The sequence below is a fragment of the Leopardus geoffroyi genome, chromosome D3 (assembly GCF_018350155.1).
Source record: "Leopardus geoffroyi isolate Oge1 chromosome D3, O.geoffroyi_Oge1_pat1.0, whole genome shotgun sequence".
NCBI lineage: Eukaryota > Metazoa > Chordata > Mammalia > Carnivora > Felidae > Leopardus > Leopardus geoffroyi.
Window position 1 is genome coordinate 49,337,373 of NC_059339.1, and position 23,701 is coordinate 49,361,073.

At 37.3% G+C, this 23,701-nt stretch overlaps 1 long non-coding RNA gene across 1 annotated transcript; it reads left to right on the plus strand.

The window, feature by feature from the left end:
* The first annotated feature begins 3,433 nt into the window (after nt 1-3,433).
* Nucleotides 3,434-23,701, plus strand: LOC123587385. The gene is made up of 4 exons (XR_006707273.1): nt 3,434-3,596; nt 5,403-5,577; nt 20,871-21,034; nt 21,454-23,701. It is a non-coding gene; the product is annotated as an uncharacterized LOC123587385 (long non-coding RNA).

Consider the following 23,701-nt stretch of genomic DNA (forward strand, 5'->3'; position numbering starts at 1 on the left):
ATAGAACTACTCTATGACCCAGAAATAGCACTACTAGGAATTTATCCAAAGGATATAGGAGTGCTGATTCATAGGGGCACATGTACCCCAATGTTTATAGCACTGCTTTCAACAATAGCCAAATTATGGAAAGATCCTAAATGTCCATCAACTGATGAATGGATGCAGAAGATATGGTTTATACATACAGTGGAATACTACTTGGCAATGAGAATGAAATCCTGCCATTTGCAGCAACATGAATGGAACTGGAGGGTATTATGCTAAGTGAATTAAGTCAGAGAAAGACAGATAATCACATGTTGTCATTCATATGTGGAACCTGAGAAACTTAACTGAAGACCATGGGGGAAAGGAAGGGGAAAAATAGTTATAAGCAGAGAGGGAAGGAGGCAAACCATAAGAGACTCAAACTGAGGGTTGATGGGGGGCTGGGGGGAGGTTAAACTTTTAAAGTTTAACCATTATTTGATTAGATAACTTTTCTTTATCAAATTTCCCTAGTTTGATAATCATTTTTATTATCTGTTTCAAGTTTCTTTGTTTGTAGTCCTTAACCGTGTTGTCCTTTTGATCCTAATTATGCGTATTTGATTTTCTCTTTGTATTTTATATATCACCGCTATGTGTTTGGATCAAACAGGATTGTCTAAATGTGAAACTATTATAATTTCCTGTCTGGTAACTTCACAATCATATTTTTTTAGTAAACTCTACACCCATAATGGGGCTGGAACTCACAACCCCACGATCAAGAGTTGTATGCTCTACCAACTGAGCCATCCAGTCACCCCCCTAATCACGTTTTTAAAAAGTGAAAAATCATAGTTACCAAATAATTTGCCTCCGATATTAAAAGGTGGCTTTCAGAAAACTCAAGTCTAACAAATTACTTGTGGTATTGTCCAAAATCCTAGATGTTTATCATTAGCTAATGATAGAGATTTGAATTCGAATGATCTTTTTCTGGAGGTATAACTTGTATTGTTTCTTTGATAATAGAAAAATAATGTACTGAGTTACTAAAGATTTTTTAAATTGCTGAAGTTTTGATAGTCAATAGCAGGAGTTAGCAAACTTTTCCTGTAAAAGGCCAGATAATAAATGTTTTCAGCTTTGAGGACCACATGGTCTCTGTCAGAATCCTTATCTACAATAATTTTTAGAAGTGAGTTCTAAATTAGATGTTCAAGAATGTACATACTATGATATAAAAATATTAAATTCATGAATAAAAAATTAACTATATGTATTTTATCATAATCAGGGTAAGTAGAAAAATGAAATATTAATTTTAAAGGGTTCAGATGCTGTCAGTATCTTTTTTGATGTTAGACTTAAAATGAACAAGGCATGTACTCAGAAAATTAGATGGGTACATTTATTTTTTACTTGGACATTGCTGATCAATAAATACTAATTAGTCTATAATGTAGAACTCATTAGCAATAGAAACAGTAATTAATATCTCTAGATTTATAAATTATAATTTTTTTTTTTTTTAAATTTTTTTTTTTTCAACGTTTATTTATTTTTGGGACAGAGAGAGACACAGCATGAACGGGGGAGGGGCAGAGAGAGAGGGAGACACAGAATCGGAAACAGGCTCCAGGCTCTGAGCCATCAGCCCAGAGCCCGACGCGGGGCTCGAACTCACGGACCGCGAGATCGTGACCTGGCTGAAGTCGGACGCTTAACCGACTGCGCCACCCAGGCGCCCCAAATTATAATTTTTTGAGGTATGGTTCTATGAGATCCCAATGTAAAGCAATAGCTGATATTTAAATTATTTAAGGATGTAGGTCTCACTACTAGAGGTGATGCTAATAAGACCATGATATAGAAGGCAAGAAAGATTCTAAATTATAACATAACGTAAAAACTACAATGTCAAAATATTTCTACATGCTCTCAAAAATTGACTACAAAAGGCTTTTTTGGATTTTCTATCAGCAGTATGGAAAGCTGTCTGGCAAGTATTATTCTTTTCAGAAGAATTGAAATCACAAGGATTTCAAAGAGGGGAAAGATGGGAAGCAGGTTGCAAATTTCATTCTCAGCTTCCCTTTTTTGTCCATGGAATGCCAGTTTCTCTCACCTGAATGTGTTCTATGCCCTCACATCTTGTCACCTATCAAAATTTACACATCAGACGGCCTCTAATTTTTATGGTATTTGCAATTCTTTGTAAGAGTGTTTGAACTTCCAACTTAGTTTTTTATTGTGCATTGGAAAATAATTTATCCTATGCTAAAAGGCATCCAGGCAGTTGTGAAGAGATTGGGCAATCGGGATGGAGGGAAGGACATTTTGGCGATAGGAAGGTGGCCATCTTGGGGCCTCTGAAGTCACACCTTTTAGGTTCATGCCCATCCTGACTATGAACATCCAGTCCTGGTAAAGATGTATATGTGGTAAATACAAAAATGTAGTTTTTGGATAAAACTGAGAAAACAAGCCAAAGCAAGGAATTGAAGAAGCCACAGCGCACTCAATCACATAACTGCTGTAATTTTAGCTTTATTGTAGTGATATTTCCTTTATTTTTAAGGGAGGAAGTGCAGAAGGGCACATTGAATCTCAGAAATTTATATTACCAAAAGACACCAGCTTTATACACAGGAGCAGAAAGCTGATCCAAACGTATATCATTCAAGGATTCTAAGTTGAGTAGAGGTTTGGGGTTTAAAAACAATCCCTGTAAAGAATTAAGTAATGAGCCTTAAACATTGGAAACATTTCGGGCACCTGTCTGGCTCAGACAGCTGAGTCGTGATCTCAGATTTGTAAGTTCGAGCCCCATGTTAGGTGTGGTAATTACTTAAAAATAAAATCTTAAAGAAAAGAAATTGGAAATATTTGAGGGAATACGGAGTTTGGGAATGTTCACCTTAAAAAATTTTTTTTAAATGTTTTTTATTTTTGAGGGGGGGGAGGGGCAGAGAGAGAAGGAGACCCAGAATCCAAACAGGCTCCAGGTTCCAAGCTGTCAGCACAGAGGCTGATGTGGGTCCCAAACTCACAAACCCACAAACTGGGAGATCATGACCTGAGCCAAAGTTGGACGCTTAAACGACTGAGCCATGCAGGCACCCTGAGAATGTTTACCTTAAGTATGAATAAAGATCTGTCAAAAATCAGTGTAAGAAGCATAAGGTTAAATTACTTGAATGATAGAATCTGTCACCTTTGCTTCTGGCAAAAGAAAGCATCCTCAAGGCTAAAGGATCCTTGATATTAAAGGACTCCTTGAGGAAGGCTAGAAATGCATCGTTTTCAACAAAAACATGGCTTCTGTTTGGTAATCTGTGTGGGGAGAACATCTGTGCAGGAGACATCTCCAGTGAAAAGGTTCAATCATCTTGTTGCTTTCTCTGTTGACTGAGATTCTGAGAAATGAGACACGTGTCAGGGAAGCCATGCTATTGCATTCAGAGGCCAAATGAAATGATGCACTTCAGGGCACTTCAAAATAAAAATAAAAATAGCAAATATAATTTAAGCATAGAACATTCCTGAACTAATTTAATTGCATATTTCTTTAAAGCAGACAACCACCTGGAAGGAGTCGTAACAGCAAGAGCAAATCGATTTTGGTGAGCAAACTAAGTTAAATATTAAGATCTAATAATATACTGTCTTGGAAGCAGCTGTGAGTTTATATTTATTTCCTTTTTAGAACAGTGCTAATAGTTTACAAGCATAGCATGTATCTATTATCTTATCCTCACCGAAAACAGAATTATCGATTTCTACTAAAAAAGAGCATAAAATAAGTATATGTCTGTAAGGCTTATAGGAGTTATGTAGTAAAACCAAAGATATTACTGAGAACTCTTGAGATTTTTTTTTTCTGAAAAAGGCTTTCAATACTTCAAAATGACATAAATCGAAACATCAAATATGTGTGTCTGAGTATTGTGCTGTCTATTAAAAAACTTGGTTATTGAGGCAGGTGTACATTCTATATTGGTAACGAGAAACTAGTATAAAGGGTCCCTTGATTCTAGTCAGGACCTCAAGACTTAACGTATTTCCCAATTTCATGTTTAACCAAAATATACAATTGGACCAGGTTTTCCCCATGCCAACTAGTATAGCCTCACTCCTGGGACCAAGGATACTTGACAGAGATGGAGAAGAAGCAGACATCTAAGAGAAATGAGTTTTGGTCTTTGAGCTAAAAGCATTTTATTATTATAGGCCTTGAGAAGATGTTTCCATACTCACTTTATAGTCAACTCAACTCTTTTTTCTTTAAATATAAAACAAACACTATTCTCTGATGAGAATAGGTTACGAACCTATGTAAAACAACTGCATACATAGAATTTCACTGACACTATCCACTGAGGATACTTCAGTAAAACAAGAAGCACCGTCTCTATCTTACAACTCCAGACAGACAGCTCCTGCTTTTAGGGAATGAGAGTCTGGTGTTGTCACAATACATCAACTGGGTGAAGGTGGGACACTGTTGGGTGATTTTATCAAGTTGCTTGTGTTCTATCTGAAACTGGAGATATTTTAGAATGAGGCGATAGATATACAAGCATATTTTACAAAGTTTGACTATTTAAGGATTTAGAAGTAATCTGGAAGATTCCTGCAGTGAATCCATACCAATTATCAACTAATTAATGATTTGCTAGAACCCAGGATTCTGGTAATATTAGCTCTATTCTAAAACAATGCCAAATGACTTCAAAGGAATTTCTACTTAGGTCAGGAATAACGCATATTAAAAAACAAGAAAAAGGATATTTTACATTGTTCTTAATGGTGAAAGTGCAAAAATTCAGTTAGCTTTGTATCATGTGAACGGTTCAATGTGTATTTCCCAATAATATGGATCAGGGCTAATACATAGTCAAATCACTCTCAACTAAAAGAGTCTGACATTTTCTTTTTAAAATTAAGTCCAGAAATTGATTAAATTATTTTTCAGGGGAAAAGATCAATTTTCCATTCTTATTTCAGTCTGTGGCCTGTGAGTGAAGTATGGTACTGTAGTACCCTGAAGATGATGAATCAGAGTTGTGTCCTTGGCAACACTTTTCTGACCACATCATAACAGGCATTTTTGGAGATCTTGTGACCATTCCACTCCTCCATAGCCACAATAAATTATAACTTGCCATTTTCAAATCTGCTCTCAGGTATTATTTCAATGGCATTAGCATTCAAATACATTTCTTTAAGATAAATGAATTCAGCCTAAGAAAGATGAAAAATTAAAAAAAAGAACAACTCCAATTCTAGAACATGCTCCTCTGTAGATTTAAGATTAGCTGACATCAATTTGCTCCATTAGTTGCTGGAAGCAAATTGGTCAAATAGCATTTGATTAACATTGTGAGATGGCAAACTCTCTTTTAATGACTCTGATTATGTATTCACAGGCTATACGCATGTCCTGCTTTACCGGCCTACAGATTACATGTGTAACGTATAATCAATCACACTATGTGGAGTGTGCACATATCCCTCCATCTTTTATTAACCCTTATTTCTCTCCTGAAGACATTTTCATATATCTCAACATGCGTCATCAAGTCAAAAGAGAAAGGATGAATGGTAAGTGGTTAATTATTGCATGGACCAGATATGTCATGTACTAATGTAATTAAACATGAGTTTGTAGGCTGTGAATTTTTGGAATGGCAGAACAAAATACCTTGGAGTGAATAGACTTGGTTAAATCTAATTGGTTTCTCCTGCAATGTAACACTGACTAACCATATGCCATCAAATTCAACTTCTATTTTATTGGGGCAGTTTGATTGCTTTTCATATCAAGTAGAGCAGAAAGTTCCTTAGATTAATCTATAAATTGAGAATACACAATATATATTTTAAAGAAAAGTATTGTGGTACGTAGATAATAAAACTCACTAGTGTAGAGCAAGTGGATAACTCTCGACATCAAGGGAATTCACATAAAGATAATGTGATTGTAAGTAAGATTGTCATACATACATCTCTACATACAACACTACATCCCTAAAAGCGACTGCACTTTTCCCAACCAAGATTTCTTTTCACATGAATAATTCTCACTGTTTTTAAGTTACTTTTTGGAATGTCTATGAAAGCACAGGAAACACTAAGTTACCTATTGGGAGGAACAGAAATCTGGTAGGTGACAGAATGTTAGCAGAACATCTCGGGATTGGAAGAGACATTTATAAACCATCCTGGAGGATTGTTTTCTAAAGTTCAGTTGTTCAAACATTCTCACAATTGTTACCTATCCCTATACCCTTGTATTTTAGTTCTCTTTTGCTGCTGTAAAAAAAAAAAAAAAAAAAAATTCAAAAAATTGATGGTTTCCACAGTACAAATTTGTTGTTTTTTATGTCTGTAGGTCAAAATTTGGACATGACTTTCATAAGCTCAAATCAGGGTTTGGCAGGGCTGTGTTACTTTCTGGAGGCCCTAGGAGACGATCCACGTCCTTGCATTTTGTATGTTTGAGACCGCTCCCATTCCTTGGCTCATGGCCTGCCTCCATAATCCTCAAAGCAGGGGCCAAAGGATTGCATCTCTTTGCCCCTCTTTTGTCCTCCTGTCTCTTTCGGACCACAGCTGATAAGTTTCCTGCTCTTAAGGACTCAAGTGATTAGACCAGGCACATTCAGATAATCCAGGATCATCTCCGCATCCTAAAGTCCTTAACCTTAATCCCATCTGCAAGTTTTTCCTTTTTTCCATATAAAGTAGCATATACATAAATTCTGGGGATTAGGATATAGACATCTTTGGGGGAGGGTCTGTTTTTCTCCCTACCATACATTTTAATATAAACCAGCTAATGTTTTTACTTAGGTTGACTTACTTATTTATGTAGATTTATTTTTAAAAGTAAAATTTATAGCACTGCTATAAAAGGAAATCCAAAACCAAAATAAATTCAGTGGAGATAGAACAATAATATCAGATCTAGTTGAATGGCTATCATTGCCTCTGAAAGCTTAGAACCTACTACTCTCTTGGTCAAAAAGTGGGTTAGCATGTATGAGTAGTATTAAAGGTATATCAGCACCAATCTGAGGCTTTCTCCTAGGTAGTAGTGGATGGATTAAAACTATAATTGAAAAGGGAATCAAAAGGTCTCACTAGGCATATTAGTGATTTTGAATGCTGTGTCCATATAGTGTTGAGAATTATCTCATGATCTGCTAATGGTTCATTGCCCACCAGAAATTGATGTCCCACATTCTGAGAAGCTCACAGGTCTGTATTGGTGCACGCGGTGCCCTTGGTAAAAACACTCGCCCCGTGCCCATTCAGTCCTGGGCTTGGGCAGTTTCCAGTAAGTTTCTGATTGATTAGGAAGTTCATTCATTCAGTTTTTAAAATGTGGTACTTCATTTGGGGATGAATCTTTTCTTAGGAACTTCTACCTACTTATCCTAGCTGCAGAGCTAGGATTCTGAATCTAGAATTGCTAGATTCTGTAGCAATACAGAGCAAGTTCAGTTACTCAACCGAGCAGACAGAGAAGAGTGTATAGTTTGAATCAGATTATCTGGGTTCAAACCACAGCTCTGCCACTAACTGGTGCTGTGTTTTGGAACAATTCTGTAGGTTTTGTTCAGGATGTAGAATGGGGAATAGTATAATAATATTGATATCAATCCACTACACAGGGCTTTTGTAAAGATCAATGTCCAAATGATGTAGAATCTTCTTTTAAGCCATATACTTGGGAAGAAGATAATAATTGATTGTCTAACTTAGAATATTTTGAGAGTGAAAGAGAATGTTGTTCATAATTGTGTTGCTACAACTGCCCGGGTAATTTGGGATGCAGGCATAAGGGATTTCATTCCCCTAAACATAGGGGATTTCATTCACTTTCATCATTTTACAGGAATGTGCCTGCAAATTTGTTTTTTTGTTTTGTTTTTAAATAAGAGTTTATATTTTATATATTTATTATTATTATTATTATTATTATTCTTTTATTTGAGGGAGTGAGAGCATGCAAGGTGGGAGAGAGGCAGAGGGAGAGAGGGAGAATAGTAAGCAAGCTCCGTGCTCAGCGTAGAGCCCAAAACATGGGGCTAAATCCCACAACCCTGGGATCATGATCTGCGCTGAAATCAAGGGTCAGACGCTCAACTGACAGAGCCACCCAGACACCGAAGCTCTTCCCAATTTGAAGTCAAATGATCCTATCACCTCTGTTTCTTGGTTTGTTTTTAGCCTGTATCGGTCCATTTCTTTCAAACATTTCAATATGATGTGTTTCTTAGAATCCTTTTCCTGGTCAACCTCATACAGATGAGACATAGCGTTTTTTCAGAGTTGTGTTTTTGAAAGTCGGCAGAGTGTAGAGTGTCTGGGTTCAGATTTTAGCCACTTCCCAGCTTGGGCACATTTCTTAACCTCTGTCTATCCAAGCATCCTTATCTACGTGCCTCACATGGTTGTAATGAAGATAAACGAATTAATATGTGTCTGTAAAGGACTTAGACTTATGCCTGGCACATATGAACACAATATAAGTGTTATTAAATAGAATAAATAAATGAGGCTACTGAAACTGGCAATATTTAAAACAGCGGGCTCCAATTTTTTGTGTCGACATTAGACACCGGAGATAAAGCAGTAAGTGGTGAAGGTACATTGCCTGCCCTCAGGGAGCTTATAGGCCAGCAGAGACCACAGATGTTCAGCCAGCACTTGCATAAATTAGTGAGTCGCAAGCATGAGTCGTGCTGTGAAGGACAAAAGCAAGACGCAGTGACAGTGTTTCATCCCCCAGTTTTCACTGACCAGTGTAGTCCACGGAGATCACTTATGTTCCCAGTGCTGACACCAGAAGCATATTAATTAATGCAAAAATTGATTAGCTTCTAAGCAGCTGTGTCACACTGTGAGCTCATGTTGAGCTTGTGGTCATTAACACGCTCAGGTCCTTCCTTGCATGAGCTGCTGTCGAATGGATCCCCCAGCTCGGTACGTCTTTAACCGATTTTTTTTTAAGCCCAAATGGAGATTTCAAATTTATTTTTAATAAAGTCCATCTTGATATATTTGGTCCTTGTTCTGGTCTGTCAAAACAACTTCTAATTTTGCTTCTTCACGCACCGTGTTAACTCATCTTTTCAGATCATATGATCTTTAAATTTGATAAACATTCTTTCCACATTATGAAGATGTTTCTCAAAGTGCAGTTTCTAGATTCTTTCAGTTTAATTATTTTACTTTTTATACAGTTAGTATTAGTATTATTATTTACCACAGGTCAATACTCGATTCTACTACAAAATGCAGGGGAAAAGTTTTAAAAAGTTAAAAATCTCTGTCACATCTCCTTGATACTATCAACACTTTATGAAATGCCATTGCACTGTTTTTCATCTGAGGAAAATTTACTGAAGAAAGCGGGAACATATGGCATATATATTTTTGAAGCCATACAGCACACACCCGTGTCGTTAAATTTTCTTTCACAACACAATTTTAAAAGATTATGTAATTTTTTCCCACCCATATTTTATTTAACAAACTCTTCAGTTGGGGCTTTATGTTATTTCTGTTTTCTTGCCATTATAAAAATAAAGCTGTGATAAATATTCTTGCAGATAAGACTCTAAATGCACTGGACGCCGGGATTTTCACATCTTTCTGAGAGAGATAGTCCCTCCCTTGTGAAACAATCAGTTCCAAAGTGGTTTGCTCAAGGAACCTCGTGTTCTTTGATCATCTGATTTAAAATGCATCTTATCTTCCTCCCCAGACACAGTAACTCCTTGTTACCTTTCCTGCCTCGTTTCCTCCAGAGCAGTTATCCCATTTTAACACATCATCTGATTTTCTTCTTTGTTTGTTTATGGTCGCCCTCCCCTTCACCGGAATGCAAGCTCCATAAACACTTTGGGTTTTGTTCGCTGCTGTGTATCCGGCACTGCGAACAGTACCCGCACCTCATAAGTGCCCGATAAATGTATGTTGAAAGAGTATGAAAGAGTTTAGCTTCTTAGGGACACAAACTGCTAGAACAACTCCACATACCCCTTGTTCCCTGCCCACAGCTGGCAGCATTCGTTTTCCTGCAATGATGACAGTCTGCACTCACTGATTTCTCTATTTGGCAAGGGATTTCCTCTCCGGGTCTCAGGAAGACACGAGGCCACGTGAAAGCTTGCCCGTGTGTTACCCATGCAATATATATGCCAATCTTTCCAACAACCATATTTTTAGGTTTTACTCATTATACCACTGAAGGCAAGGAGGCCCAGGGAGGTTAAGAAATTTGCTGGAGATCACCCAGTTAGCAATAAAATGTTCTTAATAAATTCTGACACACTGCTTCTCAGTAACCAGCTGAGTGACTCTGGGTGAACTATTTAATCTCTCTGATTCTGTTTTCTCATTTATAAAATTAAAGGGTTGGATCTGATCTCTCAATCTGACACTCAAATTATTTTGTGACAAGTATGACCCGTTGACCTCCAATAGGATTATTAATTGTGTTCTCACACAGGGGCTTTTTCCTTTCTACTAATACCTCTATTAAAAAAGGAATTTCCTCAGGACACTTTTTATCTTGGAATTCTAAAAAAGAGAAATAATTGGTCAAATATCACATTCTACAATGTCAAATTAGGGATCACAGTATAAAACTATCATAAAGTACTGACCAAATATAAAGTGTTGTACCCTAAATCATTGTTTCTAGGCATCATATCTAAGTTAAAAATTTTAATCATTCCTTTATTTTTTGAAAATAAAACCCAATTATTTCTGCAAGATAACAACAATCACTGAGCATATAATGTCTGTTCAAGTGGTCCTAAATCTTTGGATGTGTTAATTATTTAATCTTGCCAACAATGGGTGTGAGGTATGGAGTCTTCTTATTCCCATTTTACAGATGAAGACACTTGAGTACAGAGAGTTTTAAGGAAATTGTCCAAAGTCTTACAGAATAAGTGGCAGAATCAGGATTTGGACCCATACTGTATAATTTCAAAGCCAACACATGCATAGACAACACTATATTACCCAGTGCCTAGAGACTGTGTGTTGGGATAATGTATAGCCCAGACAGGGAGCAAAGAAGGTGGATTAGTTCTGTGAGATAACATAGTAATTTCTGATGTTTTAAAACATGGGATTATAAACATAAATATAAATATAACATGGGATTACAGTTGAATGTATACAGTAGAAAAAATATATAACCTACACAAGAGAATGCAATTCTATAGAATATAATTGAATAGAATTCTACAATATTATTTGTCTACACTATTCTTCGTCTTTCTTACTTTTACTTTTAATTATTTTACCAATCTTACCTACTGAAATACGTAAAATGCACTCTCTTTTTTCTTTACCTCCAAGCCATAGAACTACATAGCCATAGTTATAAAATTACTGTTTTAAGGAATCAGTAATAATATATTCTTGCTTTAGTACGCTTATTACTGTTTGGTGACTTAGACCATACTGTGTCAACCTACAAGGAAAGTGGTATTCCGCAGCATTCGAATTAGTTGCTTCTGGGGATAATTAGCTTCTTTACAGTTAGGTCAATTCTAAATTGCTTCACTCCAATAATTTGTGATCCTATTCCTGGTTTTGGCATGTTGATTGTCTAAGTCCATAAATTCTGAATGACCAAATTTAATGAACATGCTTTGAATTAATTTTCCACTTTGCGTGAAGATCATCAGTGGTCAGTCAAAGAAAATTTAGGCGATTACTGTTATCCATGCTGCTAGTAAGAATGAAAGCAACCCAGAGGAAACAAAAACAAAAAAACAACATCTTGTAGCATTCATGTATTTGATATTCATTCAAATGCATTCTGCAAGAAGGAACCTGGGCCCTGCCTTCGTCTTCAGTGAGCTTTCCATTCTAATCCTCAAACACCATTTTAGTTGGTAGTCTAATCATGAGAGGAATTTTGTTATTGTCACTGTTGTCCATGAGAGTGGTTATGATTCCAGAGCTCTGTTCATTTGCACCCCCTGTAAGAGAAGCCAGTTATTAGCAGAAGCAGCTAATTCAAATGCTGCAGAATGAAATTCTCCCTCTAATTTAAGGGCTAACAAGTTCACAGATGGGTCACTAAGTAGTGATGTGTATTAAGGTAAAAAGTTAAATATGTTATCACTGCTTCCTTAATAATAACAATTCTACAACTATGGCTATAGAATCCTCAGTTGTTTTTTTTTTTTTAATTTTTTTTCAATGTTTATTTATTTTTGGGACAGAGAGAGACAGAGCATGAACGGGGGAGGGGCAGAGAGAGAGGGAGACACAGAATCGGAAACAGGCTCCAGGCTCTGAGCCATCAGCCCAGAGCCTGACGCGGGGCTCGAACCCACGGACCGCGAGATCGTGACCTGGCTGAAGTCGGACGCTTAACCGACTGCGCCACCCAGGCGCCCCTAATCCTCAGTTTTTTGTAAGGAGTAGAATGAAAGCTCTTGATGTAGAATTGCCATAAGTCGAGAGGTATGGAACTCCCACGGATTAAATGTGTTCACTATGTTAAATACACACAAATCTAAGAAGAATTCATAAAAATATGCTTAAATCATCTAGCCCTTTAATATCTGCAAGGATTTGTTTCTTTGGAATTATGTATATCACACACCATGTTCATCCTTTCTATGCCTGAATCTTGCTGAAACAAATCTCATTTTATTTATTATTATCTTATTATTTTTTTGAGATTAACTAACATATAACATTTGTTTTAGGTGTACAGTATAATGATTCGATATTTGTATGTGCTGCAAAATGATCACCACATGATATCTCATTAACATCCATCACCACAAATTTCTTTTTCTTGTGATGAGAACTTTTCAGATCTACTCTATTAGCACCTTTCAAATGTGCAGCACAGGGCTATTAACTATGGTCTTACTGTTGACTAAACAGTTTTAACTATTTTTAAAAAGGGTTTTTTGTTAAAAATTTTTTTTTCAACGTTTATTTATTTTTGGGACAGAGAGAGACAGAGCATGAACGGGGAAGGGGCAGAGAGAGAGGGAGACACAGAATCGGAAACAGGCTCCAGGCTCTGAGCCATCAGCCCAGAGCCCAACGCGGGGCTCGAACTCACGGACCGCGAGATCGTGACCTGGCTGAAGTCGGACGCTTAACCGACTGCGCCACCCAGGCGCCCCTAAAAAGGGTTTTTAATACATCTTTATATAAGCAAAATGTATCACAAATTAAAATCATTCTCCTAGTCAAGTTAACTGCTGTCACTTGGAATAAGGAGTTTTGATACAGTTTTCACTTTGGCAAGCCCAAATTGACAAAACTAAACATTGGCACAGAGCCAGGTAAAAAATGAACTTTTAATCTCATAACTAAAGTGAACGGCTACACATCTTGGCTGTCAAAACAGGAGTTATGGCTTTGTAATGTGAATACAGCTAAAAGTACAAGTTTCTCAGGCACCCATCTGTCAAAAGGCAGAATGCGCTATGCCCTGTGGCTACTCCACTGTGTTCACTCCTAAGCACGGGGGCCAGGAAGATTTAGGTGAAGCCCGAAAAAGAAGAGGTTTGAGGCAAAGCATCCTTCCAGATTTTAATGTTTTATGCTTTCCATGTTTCTTATGGTGATAATCTATTATTTTTACCTTGAGAAAAATTCCTTTCAATGGAAATGACAAGTTTCTGTTCTAAAATATGCTTAAAATCATATTTTTATTATAAGGAAAACACAAAGAGCTTTTTATAAAATTACTTAGAGAAGGAACTAATCCTTTCCTGGCTCCTTTCAGGTAAAGAAATGATTTTAGCACTCTCTCTGGTATGGCATTGGATTGGGTCCATTGGACTGAGGGTCAATGCCTGCAAAGTAAATATAGGTTTCCACTGGGGGCTGTTTCAGGAAAGGTTCTGAAAGAACAATAATAATTAACATATATGCACTCAAAAAAGGCAGAAATTATAAATATCCAACGTTTGTGAGGTAGCACAGAGCATAAAATATGCAATTGGGAAATCAGCTTTTATAAAACCTAAAATCTTAAATCTAAGCAAGTGACTCTAACCACACATTTGACAATTTGCTACCATCAATTAAACATCTATTATGCATTAAGCACAAATATAGATACTTAACATATGTCATCTAATTGAATTGTACAAATGCAAAAGGGATTGCCAGGGGAGAGAATAATCAATCCCAAAAGCATTCATTAGAGAGATTTCTAAGGAAGAGAAATGTTCTTGAAAATAAAAGGAGCCAGCACGAATTATATGTCACACAAGTTGTCAATAGCATTTGGAGAGGAGTCCAGAATTTTTCTATGAACTTTAGTCCATGGAAACAAGCACACTAACTACTTTCCCCCCTTCTATTTAGTGCACCATTTTTTAAAGTTGACAACCTCCTGCAGGGATGTTCTGAAAGACAGAGACATCTTGTCAGAATTATAAATGTCCTTGGTGGGTGAGACAGAAAGGGTTGACTGTGTAGGACATTCCTGACAAGTCTTCAGGATTTGAAATGGTAACCATCTTTTTGGCTAGGGTGGCTTTTTCTTTTCTTTTTCTTTGCTTTCTCCTTCTTCTCCTTCTCCTTCTCCTTCTCCTTCTCCTTCTCCTTCTCCTTCTTCTTCTTCTGGGAGATGTATTTAAATTTTGAATCGAAAATGATAGAACTTTTCAATTTAGTTACCTATAATCGTGTAGAGAAGGGTGTGCACACAATTTAGCATATAGTAGATGTTCAATGTATATTTATTTCATGTAACACCCCTCTTCCCCATCACTGCTGACAACTTCTGAGTTAAAGGTGGCTGACTCAAACGGCTGCCAGATGGGACATGCAGGGTTGTTCAGTCATAAGACAGCTAGTCTATACCTCCTCCCCTTCTTCTTCCAATGTGAGCCATGCTCTTGCTATAGTCCAAACTGAATTCATATACACATACATAGAGATAGATTGATAGAAAGAAAGACACATATAAGGTAAGTGTGTGTATCTGTGGAGTATATACATAAATATGTGTATGTGTGCATATATGCATATACATGTACCTGTGTGTGTGTGTGTGTGTGTGTGTGTGTGTGTGTATACACATTTGTGTTTGGCATATATATTTACCAATTCCTTACCATTCTTTTGGAAACAGTTGCTCCTCCTAACCCCCAAATGATATAGTCGCTATCATTTTAGATTTAGCAAGGATAAGAAAAAGTGATGGGCGCCTGGGTGGCTCAGCCGGTTAAGCACCATATTTCGGCTCAGGTCATGATCTCATGGTTTGTGGGTTCGAGCCCCACGTTGGGCTCTGTGCTGACAGCTCAGAGCCTGGAGCCTGATTTGGATCCTGTGTCTCCCTCTCTCTCTGACCCTCCCCTGCTTGCACTCTGTCTCCTGCTGTCTCTCAAAAAATAACTAAACATTAAAAAAAAAAAAAAAAGTGAGACTACACTCACAGTGTTAGGTTCTAAGGTTGTGTCTATCTAAGTTTTTAATAACTTTCTTGAGTGTGTAATAGGCCTTACAACCTAACCTAATATAGCCAAAAATATAACTTCTGCTACTCCTCCAACCCTGCCCACCTGCCCACCCCGTAAAAAATACCCTATTCATCTTCTGGAATTTTCCATTTTAGCAAATGGTATCCCCACCCACACAGTTGCTCACTTATTCTCTGGACCTATGAGTTTTCTAATTCCCTTATCCTTTTACTGCTAATCCATCATCAAGCTCTTTTGGCCCTATTTCCCCAATGTTTTTCCAAATCCATATACTCCTCTCCATTTCTATTAATATTACCATAGTTTAAGCTCCAACATGTTTTGCCTGAATTACTGCAAATGCTTTATGGTTGGTATTCCTGCTTTTACTATTTCTCCTAATCCTGTCACCTAAGATATTTTCTTAATTTACTTAGAATAAAACTGATTTTACAAGACCTAATAAGTGTGTATACTTTCCAGCTCCTAATCTTATCTGTGACCAATAACCTACCACTCTTCTCTTCATTCACTACCCTGGCTTCACTGGCCTTTGTTTTGCTCGTGGAACATGCCGCTGTTTCCTTTATTTGGACCTTTGCATTTGCTGTTTCCTTTGTTTAAAATGCTCTTCCTCTTGGTGTTCCCAGGAGCTGATTCTTCCCCAACTCCGATCAATTCAAACATCATCTCTTTGGTGATACCAATGTTCCCCTCCTTAATTCACACAATCTCTCCACCATCTTTCTTTTCTATTTCTTCCCTGACACCTACCACTACCTAAAACTGCATTGTTCCTGGATTCATTTGCTTATTTACTGCCTCTTTTCTCCTACTAGAATGTGAGCTGCTTGAAAGCATGAGTTTATCTGTCTTGCTCATCACATGGACTCAACACGTGAAAAAGTGCTTGGCACAGAGTAGCACACATGTAGAAGAATGAACTAAAGGGAATAAAGAATGAGTGTTTCGATGTACTTTCCCAAAACTTTTGAACCTAAAACTAAGAAAAACATCAGTTATAATCTCTAAGGGTTGAATCCTACAGAGAAAACTCAAGGGCTACTGGTATCCATGTTTTCTGCTAGGGCGCAAAGCAGTGAAAATAATGAAGACAACTGGAAGAAAGAGGCAAGACGAGAGCTAAAGATAGTTTTGATGGTATTCGCCTTTCTTCGAGTTAAGACCCAAATGTGCTCCCTCCCTTCTCATGGATGGTTGTTCAACTTACACTTAAGATATCCCAACATAATTTTAAGAAGTTTCTGTCTTTTTTCTTCTTGTTTACGTTATTTTAAATTTGGTTCCTGGGATTTGCAATTAAAGAATTCCATGCTACGTTGTCACTGCTTGTCTCTCTTACCTTTTCTTCTGCTACTGTCATCGAACTCAAAGTTCTGCCCATAATACACTTCTTTCTTCTCTCTCTCTCTTTCTCTGTCTCTTGGATGTTGGCACATGTATTTCTACATGACTGAACTATTCACTGATTTTCCTTTGAGAACACCTTTCTGACATCCCACCCTAGGGTTTATACTCCTATGGGCTACCACAAGATCCAACATTCATCCCAGAGAAGCATAAACAACCCATCTTGACTCCTATTTCTGTTTCTTTCACTGTTGTTTTCTTGTTTGTTTGTTTTTGTGGGTTTTTTGTTTTGTTTCGTTTGTTTGTTTACTACTGTATCATTGGTGCCTAGGACAAAGTCCAACACATAAATCTAGGTGACTGAATGATTGAATGATAGACACATGGAGCTGTTTTGTTGGTAGATAAAGCAGAACTAAGAGGCGACAGAGTAGAATCTGAGTATTAACAATCTATTCCACATATGCTCTAAAGTTTTGAACTGATTCTCTTTACCTTGGGCTTGGGTAAGATTTATACCCATATTTTTCACTAGTTTTTTTTTTTTTTTTTCCCTTGAGGACCTTTTTACTTTTCTGATCATGTTCCCCTTTTTCACTAAGGGCTTTATTTTTTAAGAGCTTTTTTCCCCCTCGTTTGAGGGAAGTTTCCACCTATTAGTGCCATTTGGTTTGCCACTTTGTCAAGTATTGGCAGCATGCCAAGCCACTAGGCACCTTGTTTAAAATGGGATCTCGCTGAGAATAAAAAATAAATCCACACCATCAAGATCATTTTCTGTTTAGTGTCTTGCATGGACTAACATTCTTAAAACTTTTTTTAAAAAATCAGAATTATTACACTATCCCCAAGTGCTCTTATTTTCATTATTCCTTACATAGTTCTTAGTGCTATAGAGAAACAATTAAACTATCCAGGTTTCTTCAAGTTCATTTAATAGCTGAGAAAAAAATAGAGTTCTCAATTTATGTCATGTGCAGTTGTTCCCAAGGGAAGAAAATGTTTCAATTGACCATGACTGTGACCCATTATTGCACTCTTATGCTGCAGAGTCTTGATGAGTCTTGGTGTTCTGTGAGACTTGGTGCAGTAATTTTTTTCCCCACTTACACTTCATGGATCTTATAAATGCAGTGACACTAACTGATGGCACTTTTCTTGTTTTGCTGGCACTTTCTTCATGAAATTGGTACCATTACTGAATGAATTTGCAACATTACATGAATACTGTCAAAGATTCTTTATAAAATTGAATTCTTACAGCAACATATAAGGAGGAAACTAGAAAACCTTATAAAGGGTGGGGATTCCAAAGAATATATTTATAAATTGAAATGAGTTGTCAAAGACTGATTATTTTATATAATACCATATCATGTGAGAATTTGCCTACCTCCATGGGATTGAGATGGAGAAGATGGGCAGTGCGGCAGAAATATTGAACTATATTCTTAGCATCTTGGAAGATGATGTAAGGATTGAATCATCCCCAGAATTAGATAGTTATAAGGATATGGGGCCCACTTTTTAAATTCAATTTTGGTCTTAGAATGGTGAGGGCTGGTAGGATTGTTTCAATTTTCTGTAATACTCCTGAAGCCATGTTAGTGGTCACATTTGAAACACAGTGTGAGATACTCTTTTACTCAAATTCTGAAGGCTGAGTTAATAATTTCAAAAAGAGTATGGAGGCCATTCAGCATAACTAAAAATATCCATGGTTTAGCAATGAATCCTGGAGAATCCAAATCAAAGCTAATCTCAGAAGTGATCAATAGAAACAATGAGCTCTTCTACAGTACAATTAAACTAAAAATCATGTGAAATGAAGAAAATGTCACTTAATGGTGTCAGCCCTGGAGTTACAGATTTTAATCAGGTGCTATTTTGATTACAGTTAGTCTCCAATGATGAACAGGTTATGCATGCATCTAAACTTTATTTATCTAAAACTTTATTAAGAAACCAGATATGAGGGGTGATATTAATGAAGTGCCCAAATATTAGATTCTGGGTGTAGAGGGTCTTTTAGCACAGAAAGAATATGGATGTACTTCTTCTCCCTTTCTAGCCTCAGAAAAGTAAAAATTAGGTAAAATTTCCTTTTTATAATCTGTAACTCCATTCTACTTAGCTCCTCCCTACCTCTGAGGGCCCCTCTCTTCTCTCTGCCTGGTATCCAGTACCTTCTTGCTGTTCTTTGTAAATTATTATTTGAAGTTTATTTATTTATTTTGAGAGAGAGAGAGAGAGGGAGAGAGAGAGAGAGAGAGAGAGAGAGAGAGAGAGAGAGAGAGAAATCCCAAGCAGTCTCCATGTTGTCAGTGTGGAGCCCAGCATAGGGCTCCAATTCAAGACCCATGAGATCATGACCTGAGCCAAAATCCAGAGTTGGATGCTTAACTGACTGAGCCACCCAGGTGCCCCAAGTACCTTTTTGCTGTTCTGAGGCACATTAAGCTTCTCACAAACACTTCTACTAAAACTCCTATTTCTAAAATAAGTAAGGTATTCGAGAAGCATACATTCTGATTTAATTAATTCACAATAAAATGTGGATGATTGAAAGCAGATATACACTTCAGGCTAACAGAGGAAACTTACTGAAACTTCACAGTTTGTCTGGAACTGTGTTAGGCTTATTTTCTCTATTATTTCACATCTTTAAAAAAATGTATTACAGAGGACACAGGGGTTCAGATTGCTTAAAGAACTTGCTCAAAGGGCATTGACAATAAATGATAAGGCCATTACTCAAGACATAAAAAATTGTTCAAAAAATTTTGGGGGGAAGATATTTGTTGGTGACAATTAATTAACACAGTTTTGGATTTAGGAATAGGGAGAAGTGAAGTACTGGTAAAAAAAAAAATTTTTTTTTAAGCCAAAAATTCTGAGGAGAAATAAATTGGAGAGGAGGCTCTGCTTAGGTGTCTATTTTCCTAGACCAGCTTCCCTAAGTTAAACTAGTTTTTTATATTTTCTTTCCCATCCTATTTTCCTATTTTCCCATTCACCTTCCACACATAATTGTACTTTACAATGGATTAGTGTGAATATTCCAGATTGTTTGAAGCTCTGACTTGATTCTTTGCCTTTCTAAAAGTTATTGGGATTTCTGAGTAAGAGGTCACCCTTTGATATTTTCTTGTTTCATTGTCTATTGATGGGGTTTTTTATTCTTCATTGGGGAATTGGGGATTTGGGAAGTCATGTACCGAGCAGAGAAAGGAAGCCATTAATAGCAGGCACTGGCATCTGGCAGCAGTGATTCTGAGGAAGGTGTGGTTGGAATGAGAGGAGGAGGAAAAAAATTGGGAAATCTGCAGCCATGTGTAAGTTGGCTGTTTTTATTTTATTTTTGATATTTATTTATGTAGAAGGAGAGAGAAAGAGGGGGAGGCAGAGAGAAAGGGAGACAGAGAATCCCAAGCAGGCTCTGCAGCTATCAGTGGGACCCCATGTGGGACCCGAACCCACAAACCATGAGATCCTGACCTGAGCCAATAGCAAAAGTCAGACGTGTAACCAATTGAGCTACCCAGGTGCCCTAGTAAGTTGGCTACTTTCAAATGGAAGATTTTTCCCTCCACCTCTGAGATTATACATACTACATCAATGCTTGGTTTCATTGGTCCATATTGTAGCCCACAGAAAAAGTCTTGGGATGCCTGGGTTGCTCAGTTGGTTAAGCATCCAACTTCGGCTCAGATCATGATCTTGCCCTTCAGAGTTTGAACCCCACCTCAGGCTTTATGCTGACAGCTCAGACCCTGGAGCCTGTTTCAGATTCTGTGTCTACCTCTCTCTCCGCCCCTCCCCTGCTTGTGTTCTATCTCTCTCTCTCTCTCTCAAAAATAAATAAACATTAAAAAAAATTTAAAGAAAAAGACTCTGTTATCTAGCAAGAAAATCTGGGAAATCTAGAAAAATCTGGAAAATCACTACTGCTAAAAAAAAAAAATACCTTCCTCAAAATAAATTGGCTTTAGAAATGGGAAATCTCTCTATTGACCTGGATTGTTATTTTTTGTTCCACAGTACTAAACTAATTTTATTACATGTACTGCTAAAAATAATCACCAAATCATAAATGGTAAAAAGAAAAAAGAAGAAGAAAACCAAACAGACACAACAAAATACCCTCCTATCCAAAGAAGTTATATCTCTTGGTGGCATTTCAATTAAAACAAAATCTACCCAAGGTAACATGATAATGTTTACTGGCCTCTCTTTATTTTAAATTCATAGATAAAATGCAAATTCTCACTAAAGCAAAAGTGTATTACAATTTTTTTTAGATAAAATGAAAATATTCATCAACACCCAAACCCCTATATAGCCTGGAGCTAATTCCCATAAAACTTATATTTTTAAGTTTGTAATTCACTTGGCTCTCACTCAACTGTCAGGAGCTTTATGGACAATATATCTTGCTTTAAAGTTCTTATTAAAATAATTAAGTAAAATAGATTGTAAAGTCAGATGTTGCCACAATTTACTGCCGCTTGTTTACTTTTATTTTCCATTGTGAGAGGCCTTTGAAAGCAATTTCCCATATTATCCTCTTTCTATTCCTCCGAATAGAAGCTAATACTGAATGTCAAACTCCTTTCCTCCCTAGAGAACCAGAGAGTATTCTTACAGGAATTTAGAAACACCCTCTTGCCTGAGGACATATCATCTGATACTGAGGATGGAGTGCTCAACCTTAGAATATCTCCAACATTAACCTTGCATGAACTCAGTCACAAGACGGGAGCTCATAGTCCTTTACACATCTTGGAACCACTCCAGCAAGGAGAAGAGTCACCCTTCCAGGAGAAAAACAATAAATATCTTCAGTCCCTTTTACCTTCAAAGAGAGACTAGTGTATTGGTTAAGAATATAAACTTCGAATTCATGAACTGGATTCAAATGGTGGTTCTACCATTTTTAGGGTGGAACGTTGGACAACTCACACTTCTTGAGGTTCTTTCCTCATTTGTCATATAGGACTAATAATGTTTAGTTCTTACCCTGAAGACTAAGTGGTATTAAGAATGAAAAAATCTGAGTTGAATGCTTGGACGTTATAGGCATTAAATAATTGTGGGTTTTTTTGTCCTGGGAAGCAGAGCCTGAGTTGGAGATTCTTGGTCAGGAGATTTATTGGTTGAGTATACACAGGAGGACAATGAGAAAATCGGGAGGGGACAAAGGGAACACGTTTGCAGAATGTGGCCTTGGCTGGGAAGGTTTCCCAGGAAGGTTTGCAGCTAAAATTACATTAGTTAGCCCCTCTTAGAAGGGTGTGGAGGTGTAGCCTTTCCAACATGGGAACTTCCATTTGGCAAAGGGAAATTCTCCAGAGAAGACTGCATCTTTGAATTGTCATAACACTAACAGCAAGGAGAGAGAGGTGCACCTGTTGGTAAAGGGGATCTGAATGGGACACCCAAAGTGCCCACTAGAGCTTACAGCTGTCACTGCTCAGATCTGCTCTCTTCTTATGCCAAATACACCTACTGAAGCACAGGATTCTAAGTGGTTACAATTTCTGGGAAAATTTCAAAGAGGGGAGGGTTAGCTGGACAAATTAGAAGTCCAACTGCTGCTTTTGTTCCCAATGCTGTAATTCAGTGGTTCTCAATCGGGGGAGATTTGACAATGTCTGGAGACATTTTCCATCACCATATCTGGAGGTGCTACTGGCATAATGTCCTACAATGCACAGAACAGCCCCCATAGCAAAAAATTATTCAGTGCAAAGTGTCAAGAGTGCTGAGGTTAAGAAACGCTGCTGTCACTGATATGCGTCATTTCATTGATTCTCCACCTGTTCTAGATTCTCCTTCCCTCAGCGAGCATATACATATGCTGGTCCAAGTGGCTGATCTAGTGGGTTAACAGAGACTTACATCCCAGAGTGGTCTAGGCCCTATTTTGGCATGTTCTGTCAGATTTTAGTTTCAGTACAAACACATTTAGTTACATTTGGATATGGAAGTATGGAAAAGATGTTCAAGTGAATCACTTGGGTACAAAACATAATCCTCAACTTGCCACCAAGAGGCTGAGTGATCTTCTCATGGGACAGTATGGTTCTGGGGCTCAGTCTTAGTCTATGTTGCTGACAGGTCAGACATTCAGCTGTTGCAGTAGCTAGACTACCCGGAGTGAGAGGAAGCATATGGTATAGGGCCCATATATAGCCCTGTGGAGTATTGCTGGGCTTATCTGACCTTTTATTTGATGGGTCATAATGGTAACTTCTGGCTACTTGGTTATCTGCTATCAAATGGTTAGAAGCTCAGTTTCTACCGTGACCTAGTAGCAATATAGGAATTGGTTGTTTTGTTTTCTTGTAAGAGCTTTATTTCTATAACTCACATACTTTAATTCACTCTTTTGAAGTGTATAATTTAGTGTTTTTTTAGTTTGTTCACAGAGTTTGGCAACCATCACAACTATCTCATTTACAGCATTATTATCATCACCAAAGAAAACCTAATACCCATTAGCAGTCTCTCCCATTCCCTCCAATTACCGCAGTTTTAGGCAACCATTAATTTATTTTCTGTCTCCATGGATTTGCTTATTTTAGAAGCTTCATAAAATTAGAATCAAATAATATGTGGCCTGTGTGTCTGGCTTCTTTCACCAAGCGTAAAGTTTTCAAGGTTTATTCATACTGTAGCAGGTATTGGTACTTTATTCCTTTTTATTTACAATAAATACATTTTAGTTGTGTAGATATACAAAATTTCATTTACCTGTTCATTAACTGATGGATATTTGGGGGGTTTCCACTTTTTGTCTGTTAAGAATGCTGCTGTGGGTGCCTGGGTGACTCAGTCAGTTAAGCATCTGATTTCAGCTCAGGTCATGA